Source organism: Prosopis cineraria, unplaced genomic scaffold (genome assembly GCF_029017545.1).
Source record: "Prosopis cineraria cultivar Desert tree isolate PC_DT_omini unplaced genomic scaffold, ASM2901754v1 PC2, whole genome shotgun sequence".
Lineage (NCBI taxonomy): Eukaryota > Viridiplantae > Streptophyta > Magnoliopsida > Fabales > Fabaceae > Prosopis > Prosopis cineraria.
The window spans coordinates 32,719,991-32,735,627 of NW_026555333.1; the positions used below are offsets into that span (position 1 = coordinate 32,719,991).

The window sequence follows — 15,637 nt, forward strand, 5'->3', positions numbered from 1 at the left end:
TAAAAGTCATTCTTTTTTGAACTATTCCTTCTTCTGCACTTACAACTTCTTCATATTCATCATATTCATTTTTATTACTACTCTCAGGTTCATCTTTTAATTCATTCATCATATACATATATCCTATTTTTTCTTCAGATTCATTACTTTCAGATTCACTAATCATTTTTAATTTATAAATTTCTATTTCTGAATTATTTAATTCATCTTCATCATATCCTATTGGTTCTAAATTTTCTTTATATGTTTCTTCCATTATTTTTATAATTTTTTTTATCTTTTTTACTTAGGCAGTTAGGTGTTATATGACCTAATTCTCCACAATTATAACATTTACATTTTTTAGGTTTTTTGTTATAATTTATATTTTTTCTTTTTCTTTTCCTAAAGAATTTTCTCGGTTTATATTTACTATATTTTTTATAATATTTTTCTTTAGGATATTTTCTGAATTTTATTTTCAATTTCCTTTTCTTCTTTTTTCTTCCATATTTTTCTGGTTTACATCCCCATTTATGTCCTTTCATTATTTCTCCACATCTTAATATTGTTTTATTTGTTTTATAATATTTCATATTTCTCCAAGCAGTTCTACATTTATCAGCTATATATTTTCTTAAAAATAATTCTCTTTTTCCCATAGTATCTATTTTATTTAACACATTTATTGGACCTTGTGTTGTATCATCTATTATTTCATCTCCTTCTAAAGTTACTTTGTAAGTATCATAATAATCTTCTAATATTGTATTTGATATTAATTTTGTTAATTTTCTATAGAATAAATCCAAATAAAATCTTTCTTCTTTTAAATCTTCTAATCCAGCTTCATAATAATATTTTTTATATTTGCATATAAAAACATTTAAATATTCTGGTTCTAATGAATATAATTCTATTTCATGTAATATTTTTATTGCTTCTTTTTGTTTACTTATCTCATGTATATCTCTACTTATTCCTCCAAATTCATTTAATAATAATTTTATATATTTTTCTATTAACATAGCAAAATATTCTCTTTTACTATTATAACTTTTATCTAATTTTCTGAATCTTTCTCTATGTTCATGAGGTTTTTTATACCACCAGTTCTTTACATTTCCTAAAAATGTTGCTTCTATTAACATATTTGCAGTATTTACATCTACATTTTTTCCTATTAATGCTATTAATGTTGCTTTTCCCCATTCTTCTATTACTTGAATATTATTTAAATTACAGTCTAGATTTAACCATACTCCTAAATTTGATATTTGTTTACTTTCATAGTGTGCTAATGGTGTGGGTGTAAATTCATTATTTTTTGGTATGTTAAATGTAGCAATAAAGGGTATATTATTACATTCTTTCTTATTTTGATTTATAAATCTGTTTCATAATATTGTTCTCTTTCATCTGGTTCCATCATTCTTTCATCTCTATTTTCTTCAGATATTCTACTTGATTCTACATTTCTATTATTATAGGATGGATCATCTAAATTTGGTGCTACAAAATTTTGAGGTATTCCATATGATTGTTAATCATGAATTACTAGTTGTGAATTTTGCATATTTATAAATCCTTCTTCAAAATTATTATTTATGAGATGTTTATATTATTGTAAAATTATGTTCTAATAAAAGGTACTAAAATTTTATATATATTTTCAATATATATATATATATATATATCAATATATGTATATATATATATATCAAATAAATATATATATATATACACACACGATATATGTATATGATATATAAAATTAAATAGATAATATAATATATATATATATATATTTTCAAAATATATATGTATATATATTCGTGTATATATATATAATATGTATATATAATATATAATATATTATATTATCTTATGTTAGTTTTAAATTTAATTTTATATGATAGATTAAATTTAATAACTAACATGATAAGAGAGAATATCATGTCAGTTTTATAATTTAAATTTATAAGATAAATTCAAATTAGATATGATATTATGGATTAAATTTATGAGATTAATTTAATTAAATTTTTGTAAGCTTTTAAGTGAAAGATAAAAACCCTTATCTATATACTATATATAGATAGGGACATCCTTATGCAGGTAGAGAGAGAGTTAGAAAAGTTTTGATGGCAAAAACACTTTGAGAGCCATGAAATACCCTATAGAAAGGAAAATTAGCATTCAAAAAAGAACGGACACTGAAAGTGCTAATATACTGTTTGAGTTAAAGAGTTATTTGTGTGGATACCAGTAGAGGGAACAAATCTACGTTGTTAGCTCCTAAGGTCCAAACGTGCGCCAACTTCAAAGAATTAAAAAGATAACTCTTGTATCCACTTTGATTTAAACGAGTTCGTTCGGTCTATATCAGAATAGGGACTTTAAAATTTTAATCTTCCACTAATCCTCCTTATCCAACAACCAATAACATCATAATTCAAGATTATGGTCTTAAAATGTTAAATAGATGGAGAAAGACTAAGAGAAATGAAAAATGTTACACAAATTGAAGATCAAAATAGTTCATCAAGTCTTCATCCTCCTCTAGGCACCAAGGGAACATTTTAGCCTTCAAGCTCTATTGAAGTCTTCCTCAAGTTCTTCCTTTGACCAAAATGCTCTATGACTTCAAGTAGAGATTGAGACTTTGGACGGAAGATCAAATGATAGGAATGTATAGAGGATGATGAGAGGAGAAGAATGATGGTGGTTTTGTGAAGATCTAATGGTTAGATGTGGAGATGGAGTGGGAGAATTCTAGAGAGAAGGAGGAGAAAAATGAAGAACCCTAAGAACTAGAGAGAGAAAAAAAGATGAAATGAAGAAGATGAATGCAGTGAGTGTTGAATCTCATTTTTTTTAGTGTATGGGGGAAGTGCATATTGGTTTCCCATCAGATTTGACTCATAAAATAATTCAAAATGAAATTCAAAAGCCTAAAAGAGTTTCATACTTAGCATACATGCCCTTAGATGGCACTTTCTCATTGGTTGGGTGATAATTTTTTATATTAATATGAATATTCTCATGCTTTACACTTAAAAAATCTAATCTACCCCATCCTTTAGCCATTTAGCATACCAATCTTGCCCAAAATGCCTTTCTTGCACTTCCTTGACCAATTGATGTAAGTTTAAGTACACACGTGTCCCCTATGTCACATAATGAACAAAATTAATCAAATAAATGCATGTGACATAATAATTCATATTTAAGAATATGAAATTAATTATTTAGATGGGATATAATAATAAAATTCAATCTAAGGGCTGCCCCACGTGAAACCATGCATTTGCACACATGCATAAAGCCCTAATTTGATCAATAATGTTAACAATCCTAAATTATAATTTTTTATTAATATCTTCCAAACCACATTGAGTATTTAAAATCTAACTTCATATTCATTCTCTTGGGCATAAAACACATTTTGACTAATTTTCGTGTACATTTTGACTTATTACACAGAATTAAAACAATTAAGAGAACATATAGATTTCTTTAAATAGTTGGAAACATATACATATGATAAAAAACAATAGAAATTATGTCCAGATTTTATAAAATAAAAAGGGTAGGAATAGAAAAATAAGTTAGTTTAGTAAGATAGTAAGATTTGAGTCTAAAATGATAGAGAGATTGAGCTTTAAAAGCTTGAGTTTGCAGTCAAATAAAAATAGTGAACCCAATGAAGAGATAGAAGAACTTCAAAATGGTCAAATTTTTGGAGAATCAAAAATTACTGCATAATCTTTTAAGAGTTATTGATCAACTGGTCAATGTCCACCTTTAAAGAAAAAGAGATTTTTTTTTGACCAAAAAAGAAAAAGAGATTTACAAAACTACTAGTTTTGATTTCCCTTATGATGCCTAAACAATAGAAAAGAAATAGGAATTAACAAAGAAAGACTATGTATATGATGAGGAAATCATTATAAAGTTTGGAGATAAATATAATTGGATACATATAGGCATGATATAGGTTGCAATTAAACCTAATTTTAGGTCAGGTTTGGATGAACCTATATTCATATGCCTTAGAGATGGAAGACAAGAAAAAGATTTTCAAAAATCTATAGTAGGAATAACACAATTAAATTTGTTTGAAAGACCAATCTTTTTTGATAGTTTTCCAAACTATGTTACAAGACTTAAAGATGATAATTGTAAAGAAGATTTAGTTATGGAAATAGGCAATAAAGGAAACTGAAAAAAGGGAACAACTTATATGGTTATACAGTACAAAATTATGTTTAAATCAAGAAATTCTTTGCTGTATAGTTTCATGAGCTACAGTGCTAAATTTATGATTCTAAGTTTAACAAGCTTAATTTATAACAAATGACAAAATAAAATTAAATTAATTATCTAACGTTTAGATTTATTGAGGAAATCATTGGCAAAAATATGGGAGCGCCCACATGAATCAGTCATTTATTTTTGGGATCAATCGAACATTTAACCAAAAACTCCTTTCAGCCCAAAAAAAGATAAAATCAATTAGTCAATTGATCTAATTAATAATGATACTACTAGTAAATTAAATTTAGAACAAACTGCCAATAATACATCATGAACTGAATTAACTAATGTTAATGACTATTTTATTTGAAATCTATAATACTTTGTATCATTAAAAAAATTTTAATATTAAAAAGATAAATTATAAATCATTAATAAATCAATTTTTGTTTATTATTAAAAAAAGTTCATATTCATTCAAACGTCTTTTCATTATTTTCCTTAAATTTAAGGACTACTTTCTCCACTAAAATATGTAAGGTATTTTTTGATAGTTAGATGTTTAAAAATATAAAATATTTTTAGTTTTTAGAGATGTAATTATTGCTTTTTTTTTTTCAAAAGTGTTCCTATTAAATTAATCACTTTACATTTATTTTATGATAAAACACATTATTAAATAGAGATAAATATAAAAAAATAGGGTTAGTTTGAAGATAAGTAATTACTTTATTGGAAGAGGAAGTATGTTGAATTGAATATTGAAATAAAAATAATAATATAGTACAATATTTATATATGATTATCATAAAAATGTAATAAATATTATACATTTCATTCTAGTAATTTTTCCATTGTTCTTGTTTTATTTATTTTTTAATAAACAAACTTTATTTTTTTATATTCATATTTTTTCTCACTGTCCATGCCACTACCATTCTTGTAATTTTTTCATTGTTTTTGTTTTATTTATTTTTTAAATGAACAAAATTTATTTTTTTTATATTCATATTTTTTTCTCACTGCCGATACCACCACCATTCTAGTAATTTTTCCATTATTCTTGTTTTATTTATTTTTTAAATAAACAAACTTTGTTTTCTTTATATTCATATTTTTTCTCACTACCAATACCATAGATTAAAATTTTTATTACACATTATAAAATATTTAAACTATCTAAAAATAACTTCTTTTGTAAACTTAAACAAATGGGACCAAAATCTCTAAGCCATCTAAAAATTATTTATTTTTTAATTTTAAATAAATGGGAACTTAATTGTTGATTTTAAAAACTATATAAATTAAAATGTTATCTTAATCTTATAAAATTTTAAAAAAAATTAAAATAAAGTTAAATTTTTTGAAAATAGGATGAATTAATACATCGCTCACATATAGATATCATAAAATGCCTCATGGATCCTAGCCAAAAAAGAAATACCTTATGGATCATGGTTCTACGGTGACCATTGATTATTTCAAATTCTTAAAAAAAAAGTCTAAATTCAAATTTTGGTATTAATCATTATCACTAACGTGTTAAATTTGTTAATGTGTATATAATTCTATTTAATTTTATTGATGCATTGATAAAACTATGATAAGTTAAATGAGTACAATGGTTACTAATCTTTTTGCTCATATGCCCTAACTGTGCATTTTCTTCCTTATGAAATTTTACGTATTGATTAAGGATTTTCATTTAATGTCTTGCTTTTTTTATTTTCTATTTTTTTTATACAACTCATCATAATTTTAATAAATTAATATAAAAAATAACAAAATTTATACACATGTTAGTTATTGTTAGATCTTTATAATTATATTTAAAATTATGAAAACTAACATTACAAATAGATGAAATTTAAGAGATTTGAAATAACAAAATAAAAGTATAGAGACTATTACCAAAATATGTTAAAAATAAAAGGGTTAAAAGTTATATTTTTTTTATTTTTTAATTAAAGTTATATGCTCCCTCACTCTTCTATATGTTTTGTTATTTCATTTCTTATTTTTTTCTCATACTTCTCCAGTACACGCTACAGTTGGGGGAAAATATAATTTCATAAATTAAAATTTGAAATTCCTTATAGAGGGAGAAAACAAATCATTTCATTATAATTTGTAACTTTTATTGACAAATTATTAACATGGGTAAAAAGTAAATATGAATTTTAAAATATTAATTGTTTTTAATTAGTCCATGTAGTTATATTTATATGATAAGTTAAACTAATCCATCCATTAAGATCAAGAAAATAAGTTTGACTCCAATTAAAATATTTAAAATTTATATGCCCAATATAAAAAATTAATCATTTAATCCTTATAGGTTTAATCTAATTATATCTCAATCCCTAAAATTTTAACTTGGTTGTAAATCAGTTTCTGAATTTTATTTATTGTAATTTAGTTTTTGAAATTTTAATCTCTTAAATATTGATCTCCATGTTTTAAAAAATAAAATTATAAAAATTAAAAAATATTTTAAAATTTACTACTCATATCTTAAATTATTAAACTTTTTTAATATTTATAATATTTATAAATATTAAAAGTTTAATATGTTTTTAATATTTATAATTTTATTTTTTTAAAATGTAGGGTGATATATTTCAGAGGTTAAAATTTTAAAGACTAAATTGTAAATAATAAAATTCAGGGACTGATTTATAACTCAGTTAAAAAAACTTTAAAGATTGATTTATAATTAAAAATTGAGTCATAATTAAATTATAATTTTAAAAATTAAATGATTAATTTTCCTTGCTCAACACTAATATTAATTGTATTGCCTTACGCATAAAAAAATTAGTAATCCCGTACTTGGGCAAAACAGAGAAAACTTGCTGAAAAAGAAGGGTCACTTTTATCCAAAAGAAAAAAAAAGGGAGCTAAAAACAAAACGGAGCTAAAAACAAAATGAAGGTCTCGAGGAATTTTTGAAAACGACGCTTCAGGAACGCTTTGTCCTTTTTCGCTCAAAAAAAAAAAAAAAGTTGCTCTACTGGAGCGCCTCTGGAAAAAGCGTTGGGTGGAAAGAACAAAGTTCCCAAACCCATATATGTTCGGGAGTCACGATTGCTCTCCCATTCTCCTCATGTACCCTAAAGCTTTTTTTCCTCTCTCTCTCAAAACTTCAGCCGCCGAACCCATTCCATCCAATGCTGTCGTCCATCTTCATACTTTAATTTTGCGCTGTTACAGTTCGTCCGTCACGTTATCGTAGAGTTACCGTCCTCCCGTCGTCGTCTGCGTCGATTTTAAGTCTCCCGATGTTTGCTCGTCGAGTCTATTGCTGTTGAACGTGTCTTGTTCGGAAATTGACACCATTGGACGCGATTTCCTCCATTTAGCGCTAGATCTGCTCGATTTCTCACCAAATTTGTTTGGTTCACTACTCCAGTCTGCGATTTGTGCCAGATCTGCTCTAGTTCGAAGCCGAAGCTGAGGCCGACGCCATTTTTTAACAAGTGCCGCCATGTGCGTTCAACTTCGTTGCTGTGTTGCATTGGTCTAACCTCTTCCAACCCCAACACCATTGGATTTTGTGTCTTCGAGGTATGTTTTGACAAACTCAGCCCATCACCCTAGGCGATTATATCATTTCTCGTATCCTTCGTTTTCATCACCAAATTAATGATTCAAAACGATGGTATGGCCCTTCGTATGTTGACGTGTTTCCATAGAGTGTTGTTATTTTTGGAGACTCTTCATGAAGCCTAACCCACATTAGTTTCTGTTGTTTCAAGTATCATATCTATTATTCAAAATTAACAGTAACTGCACTATTAGGTCCAATTAACAGTAACTGTGTCAACATAATTTTGTTTTCATTTACGAACTTTGATTTTTTTTTATTGCAGGGAAGAATTCCTTTATGTGGTTTGGTCCCAATCCAGTGGTGACTATCTCTGTATTTGAAAAACTTGACATTCCACTTGCTAAGCTTTTTAATAACTGGAGTAGTGGACTATAATGGTGAAACATTGATGATACACACAGTAATTATCAACCCTGTCTTTCATTTGGAGAAGTTAAGGTAGATTTTCTTCCTTTTCCCATGTGTTAATTCTCTTAGGAGTGATTTACATTTATTTAGAATTTTTGAAAATTGTGTTTATGTATGTGATTCATAGGTGAAGTTTGTGGCATATTTTCATAGTTTATTACATCAAATTTGTATTAGTTTCTGTTGTATCATATTTCATGTCTTAGGTTCTACTTGGCAGCGAGGACAATGAACGAAATATAAAAAGAATGAAATAATTGAATCAATAGAATTGAAAATTGATAGTATGATCTATATATTTTATAAATAACCAACGCATTATATATATATATATATATATAAGTTGCTGTCATGCAAGAGAAAAGAGAAGTCACGGGTTTATTGATTCATCCATAAATTTTATATATAATCAAAATATAAATTCACACATTAATTTTAGAAAAAAGAACAAGAAACAAAGTGACAATATATTTGTTTCCTTCTTACACCCACACATATACCTTCCCCACTTACCAGTCACTTCAATACACCTGGATGCATGCACATGCATGGTTTTGCTTTATCTATTTATATAAACATACATACGCTTGCATTATAGATATATATTAGAGTACTTTTAGTAGTAATTTTTTTTCTTTCACTAAAACAAAATTCACTATATAGGTACGTGTACCTAACTACTGAATTAGCGAACAAATAGGAAAAAAAATTTGTCTATGGGTTGTTGATAGATGTGCCCATCTCTAGCGACATCCTTTTATTAATATTTATATATAACTAATGTGTCATGAGACGCTTGGCTACATACTATATAGGCTGTATATTGGGTTGATCAATGTTTATTAGGAAGGACTTTTGCTGGTCATGACTAATGTAATACTCAGAAAATACTCCAATTCTGATCAACTAATCCGTACATAATTTAATATTGTTGGACAATATAGTGATAAGTGATACTCTTTAGTCTGTTTGTTGTTTCATGGTCGTGTGGCTTTCCGCTCAGAAAGTTCTGATTCTATTAGGTTGATGGTTCTGTTTGTTATTAAGCCTTGATGGATTAAATTGAATCACATTAAAACATTCACTTGTTTAGAATTTCGTACAAAGAACTTTCTCTGTCATAGACCAAAACAATAGTTAATTTAATTAGGCTACTTTAGCTGATATGTTTTTTTTTTTTTGGTGACCTGAATTTATACATGCACGCGCGCTCTTATATGAGTACATGATTGTGGTATTCATATTATTTACAACACTTTGGAATATTTGTTTTGGTGGATTCGTTGATGGATTTGGTAGGCGTTGGCATACTTGACTATGAAGCGTTTGATGATTCATTGGGGCCTTTGTGGTATTGTATAGCTTCCTGCTTTCTGATGCGATGATTGATCCAGGTTTGTTCCTTAAGATGTAGCTAGACAAACATACAACTTCAAAAAACAATAGCTATAGAATTTATGTTTATTGCCAACCTGTTGTTTTTGCTATGTGTTATATCAATTTTAGCTTAGGAGCACTCACATTTATGTGCCTGTTGCTAGCGTTGAGACTTCAACTTGCTATCCACTTTAATAGGATGGTTGTGTGGAATTTCACTCTCTTGAATAAATTCTGTTTTTGATTGGACCCATTTTCTTTTATTTGGTTCTCTAACTTCATGTTTCTATGCTATATTCCCCATTTTTTATGTTATTGATGTATGTTAAAGTTATAGGGATGCTTTATAGAGTATTTTGACTAGGACAAGACTTAAACATATATATTCAGAAGAGTTAGGTGCTGGAATTGTTATCTCTTGTGCTTTATATAGAATGATGGATCGGGTAGAATATTTTTCTACATTAAACTATGTTTTCTAGCTCTAATATGCTTTTAGGAAAAATATGGTTTATAAAAGGAAATTTTTATTTTTTTTTAAATATACATATAGGAGCACTTTTGTTAAAAAGCGGTCCTATAGGGCAGCCTACTGTGACACAAAAGCGCTCTCGTAGACTTCTTCAGGAGCGCTTTCAAATAAAAGCGCTCTTGTAGACTACCCTTATAGGAGCACGTCCTTCAAAAGCACTCCCTTAGGGACCCCTATGGGAGCACTTTTGAAACGCTTACAGGAGCGCTAGCTACAGGAGCACTTTTAGAAGTGCTCCTGTAGGCTAAAATTAAGCGCTCCTGTGGATTTTTTTTGTAGTAGTGAGTATAATTTAATTGAGCAATTGGTATCTCCAGTTCTCCGCCCTGCCGCAATCTCCCTCCTTCAAATTCTTGGGATTCCAAATCCACCATTCTCTTTGTTTGGAGCTCTGAACTCTGAAGTGGCGAAGTCTTCATCGTCATCTCTCCCCCCCAAGGTCGTATTCTGTGTTTGTCTCTCACTCTTCTCTCCCAAGTCTCCCCTACTCCTTCATCACGTCTCTGTGATTACCTCCTCCCATCTCTGATCTGCTCATTGTCAACTGTCTCCTATCTATGGACATCGTCGAACAAGATATGCTCATCCTGGGTCCCTCCTCTAGATTGCTTTGGTAAGGGTTTCAAGTTTCTCACATGGGTTTCTTTTGATTTGGTTGAAATCTTTTTAAATATTAAACAAGATCCACAATCTTTTTTAGAACAGAGCATGGGTTAATTGTCAAGCTCATGCTCCTCAAATTCCTTGATGAGATGACCAATAATCACTAAGTATGGAGGGTTTCCTTTTTTAAATCTGGCTCACATCATTGAGGCGATGCTTGGATCATTTCAGTTTTTGTAATCTTACACATTGGGGTTTTCATAGCCACCATTCTCGTCAATGAGAATTTATTTTCTTGTTTGCTCAGCTCGGGTCTCTCCTTCACATTGCTTTGGTAAGGGTTTCAAATTTCTCATAGGGGTTTCTTTTCCTTTGGGTAAAATCTTTTTAAATATTAAACAAACTCCACAATTTGTTCTATGAAGTATATATATTTTATATTATTGATGATGATGATGATGTTTCCCAACAGATGAGGATGTTTTCATATGATATACAATTGAGATTCTAATTTATCAACCTGCATTCCTTGTGTCTGTATCATCCCAAATGACGTCCGAACTCTTTGTGAAGGAGAGAAATCTGATCCTTCCAATTTTAATTTTTCAGTTGCGATATCGATGGTTTGAATTAATTTTCTAAATAATGGTCTGAACCCTGAAGTTTAATATTTTTATTTTTTTCAGAGATATTTTTAAGATAGATGCAAACTTAAAAATCTATATAGAGAAAATGAAAGAAGAAGATCTTTTAAGTAAATTTTGCTGAATCAGAAACCGTGAGCAACTTCCTTTAGTAGCTGCTAATTTAATTTTTCAAATGTGGAAGAATGAGAATGATGTTGAATCATGTAGTGGGAAACCGGATTAATAAGAATAAAGCAAAGAGGCTGTGTGTCGACTTGAAAAGGCTGCCTTGATTAAAATCTCTAGCTTCTTGATCTGGTCTGTGAATTATTGGTCCTTTATTTGAAATCAATCGTATCAATTACAGATTGATCATGCATATATATTTTTAATAAAATTAAAATCCTATCAAATCCATATATTGTTGATCAATGAAATGAATGAATTTATATGCCATCATCATCCTAATTCAATTTTTTAGCATTTTAATAATTCATAAATAACGTGACTTCAACAGCATTTGAAAATTATTTGTTCTAACAGCATTTGAAAATTATTTGTTCTAAAATTGACACGGCATGAATCTTGAATCTCTCTTGCTGTAGTCATACTCGAAGTTTTGTTTTGTTTTGTTTTGTTTTTTAACAGATCTGTTAAAGGATTATTGTTGCCGAGCATATTTTGAAGGATTGCATATTTGGCTGTTTGAGATCACACCTTCAACTGCAAGTGCTTGAAGCATTTTAAATTAGGTTGTATCCTCTCCTTCACTTTTACTTATCCTATTGCTAGTTGATTTCTGTGATTGGGAATTGTCTAAGGGTGGGGTAGGTATCTAGTAGGAAATGGTAAAAAAATCATCCATTGCATTTAGGTTTTGACATTTTGAAGATTTCTTTCCCTTAGGTGTTGCATTCATTTAGGTTGATAAGTTTGTTTGCATTGGGGGCTGTAACATTTAAGTGTTTTTTTTTTTTTTTTGGGGGGAGTGTGTTTCAAGTCCCTTTGCATGGTTTTTGGCCACAATTTTTTTTGGCTCTGTTTCTGAAAAAGCTTTAGAAAATTAAATAAAAAGTTTTGTTTTGATTCAAGAGTGCTTGGTTTGATGAGATTGCCAATGAGATTTGAAGTGTTAGACTTGGATGTTTCAATTGTAGCTAGGATAGGATGGAATGTTCTACTTGGTTTGCTTGAGCTGGGGCATACCATAGCCTTGATGGAAGGATATCTTGAGCCTATATTGGTTTCTTTCTAGTGTGCTTTATCCACTTATTCCTTTTCATTCTTCAGAACTTGTTCTTATTCTTTATCAAAGCCACTTTTGCATATGTATTGTGAAGATGATAAAGGCATTCATATAAAATAGCTAGCCTACCCAAATGGCCAACCCAACATGATTATATCCTTTGCTAGCCACTTTGGGCCTATTGGTTATTTTATTTCATTCCATTCATTATTTACACCCTTGTGCTTTCCTAGAATGCAAGTTATGCTATTGGGATCCATTTGCATATCTAGTATTCAAGTTATGGATATTCTGAGTTGTATTGAATATTTGATATGAATTCTAAATGGATTGAAGGTGAAAGCTGAAATGAATGTTTTGCAGCTGCTAGGAAAAAAGAAAAGGAAAGAAAACAAGGAGAAAAAGCCAAGAAAAGATTGTCAAAAAACAGAAAGAAAGAAAGAAAGAAAGGAGAAAAAGTCAAGAAAAGATCGTCAAAAAGGAAAAAAAAAGGGCAATAGGCAATGTGAAAAAATGTGGGGGAAAAATAGAAAGAAAGAAACCAAACAAAAGAAGAAAGCAGAAAAAGAAATAAGAGTTATTGCTTGCTTAGTTATGAATGACCTTCCTCTTAATTGCTAGTATTGTTGTATGTTTTCCATGTCTTGAACCTAGCTTATGCTTATGGATCCCAAGTCATTGGTTTGCTTGGCTAATGTGATGTATCCTTTTCCTCTCCACTTGCATTCCTACATCCACTTTCCACCCTTTACATTACAACCAAATGAAAGACCTTTTGATTCATGTATGCATTTTGATAATAAGTGGTGGAGGTTTAGAATATTTACAAGCCTATGGTAGAATGATTAGATAAGTGGATTTGAGTGAAAATTTACCCCTAAACACTAGTGAGATGAGAGTAAACACTTTTCCCTGTGCGGTTATTTGCCTAATCAAGTTTACTAGGTTTGCTTTCTGAATATTCTAGTTGCTTGAGAATCATTTGAAGTTGAGCATGGAGAATTAAATTGGCATAATTATCATTCTGAGCATGATGAACTCATTTATGTTTTCTATTTCTTACCTACTTTTCACCCTCATTTTTCTTGATTTTTATCACTTAATCATTACAAAAATAAGTTTTTTAAACACTTTTTTGGATCATCTGAGCTTTGATTTTGGGATTTTAAAGGTTAAAGGTTTTGGCCAAGATTGTAATCTCCAAAGATAAGTTCCAAAAATTCCCAATTTTTATTGGTTGGAAGTATTCGAGTCGTGCATTCCTAGGATGAGTTTAGTTTGAGTTATTCTTCCTAGTTAAGGAATAAATCACACATTACTTTATTGGGTTTGGAACTAATTTCAGGAATAATTGAAGTTTGATGTTATGAAATTTTATTATTTAAATTAACTAATATTTATAACAATTAATTTTTCTTGCCATTCTACTTTTGTTGCATGTCTCCTTTCTCTTGTTATGGATTTTTTAAAAGAGCTTGAGTCTCATTGGTGAACGAGCTAACTTGAGCCAATGTAAGTATAGATTGGCATCATTGAAGGGTAAGCTGAGTTAGATGCTCAATTTATTTTTTTTTTGTTTTTAAATGGATAGGGAGTTTTGTTCATTTTTTAATGTTAGGAGTTAATTTATTTCATTTTCACAAGGAAATTTTTTCTTCTCTGTTCTTGAGGTGTTTTTTTTTTTGCCACTTTAAACTTGACTTGTAATTGATGTTTATAATAATTGGTAATTATTTTCGTTTCCTCCTGCTTTTGTTGCATCTTCTCCTGCTGCTGTTGCTTTTTTCTAACTAATTTTCTTTCAATTGCAAACTCTTCTCTTTGTAATTTATTTGTAATTCATTTGAAATCTTCACTATTGTTATAAAGTCTTAACCTTATAATGTCAGCTTCTTGAAGCTCATGCATGATATTGAACTTTATTGCTTACGCAACTTTTTTTCATTGAAAATAATATATGTACCGAGCATATGATATTCTCTTGTATATGGTATGATCAATTTTGCGCTTGCTATTTTCTAAGAGAAGAGGTCAATGGAAGGCAGCCACGCAATCCCAAAAATTATATACATTTGATATTTCAATTTGAAGGAGTTGGACATTTGTGGACTGCTGATGCTGTCTTGTGTCATGCATCAAATGTGTGTGCTTAGATTTAACTTAAAGATCAAGCATATGGATAGAGGTTGCTTTCAATAATGTCTTTCTATTTTGTTCTCATCGGAAACTTAAATTATAAACTAATTCAAGAGTATGTAGTGCTGCTTTATTTGTTGAAAATATTCCATTTGTTCCTTACTCTGCTGACAGAACTTGTCATGTAGTATAGTTGTTTTTTGGCAAGAGTTTCAATAAGCAATAACAAGATTTTCAACTTGTACTAATGACTCTATCGGAATTGTCTTTGGCTGTGATTCTTAGGGTTGTATACGTAGACATTCTCTTTGTGGAAAGATTGACACTATTCCATCGGCAGGTCAACTATTAAAAGCTTGCTATCAGCATTTATCTAAAAAAGCTGATCACAGGTCCAATTATTTATATTTTTGCCAATTATTGTGTTATTTCTTCTATTTTTTATTTATCTATTTTATAGTTCTTAAATCATGAGTTATGCTTGACATTATTATATATGGTAATTATATATGCTTGACATGATTAAGAGCGGGGAAATGCGATTAATTAGTGTGTGGTATTTGAATTAAGTGTTATTTGGAAAAGTATGTGTTATTTTTAATTTGAAAAATATGTTATTTGTAAGTATTATTAATTAAACTAATCTTAGGATCAGTGTTAAATGCTTGACATTATTATATAAGTAGATTGTAATATTGGTGACCATGATGAAGAGCGGTGTATGTTGTGTGATTAATTTATAGTCGATCGATTTATTTTTCTTTTATTTCTTAATTACTCTCTTCTTCGGTAATCACTTCATGATAATGTGAAAAAGGTTTGGGGAGTTAATTATATTTTCATCTTATGTATGTAATTAC

General features: G+C 29.0%; 1 long non-coding RNA gene across 1 annotated transcript; it reads left to right on the forward strand.

Annotated features, from left to right (window-relative positions):
* The first annotated feature begins 7,362 nt into the window (after positions 1–7,362).
* LOC129298167 (uncharacterized) lies at positions 7,363–15,115 on the forward strand. Its single transcript, XR_008590314.1, has 5 exons — positions 7,363–7,806; positions 8,112–8,287; positions 9,557–9,651; positions 12,044–12,147; positions 15,063–15,115. It is a non-coding gene; the product is annotated as an uncharacterized LOC129298167 (long non-coding RNA).
* Positions 15,116–15,637: the final 522 nt, after the last annotated feature.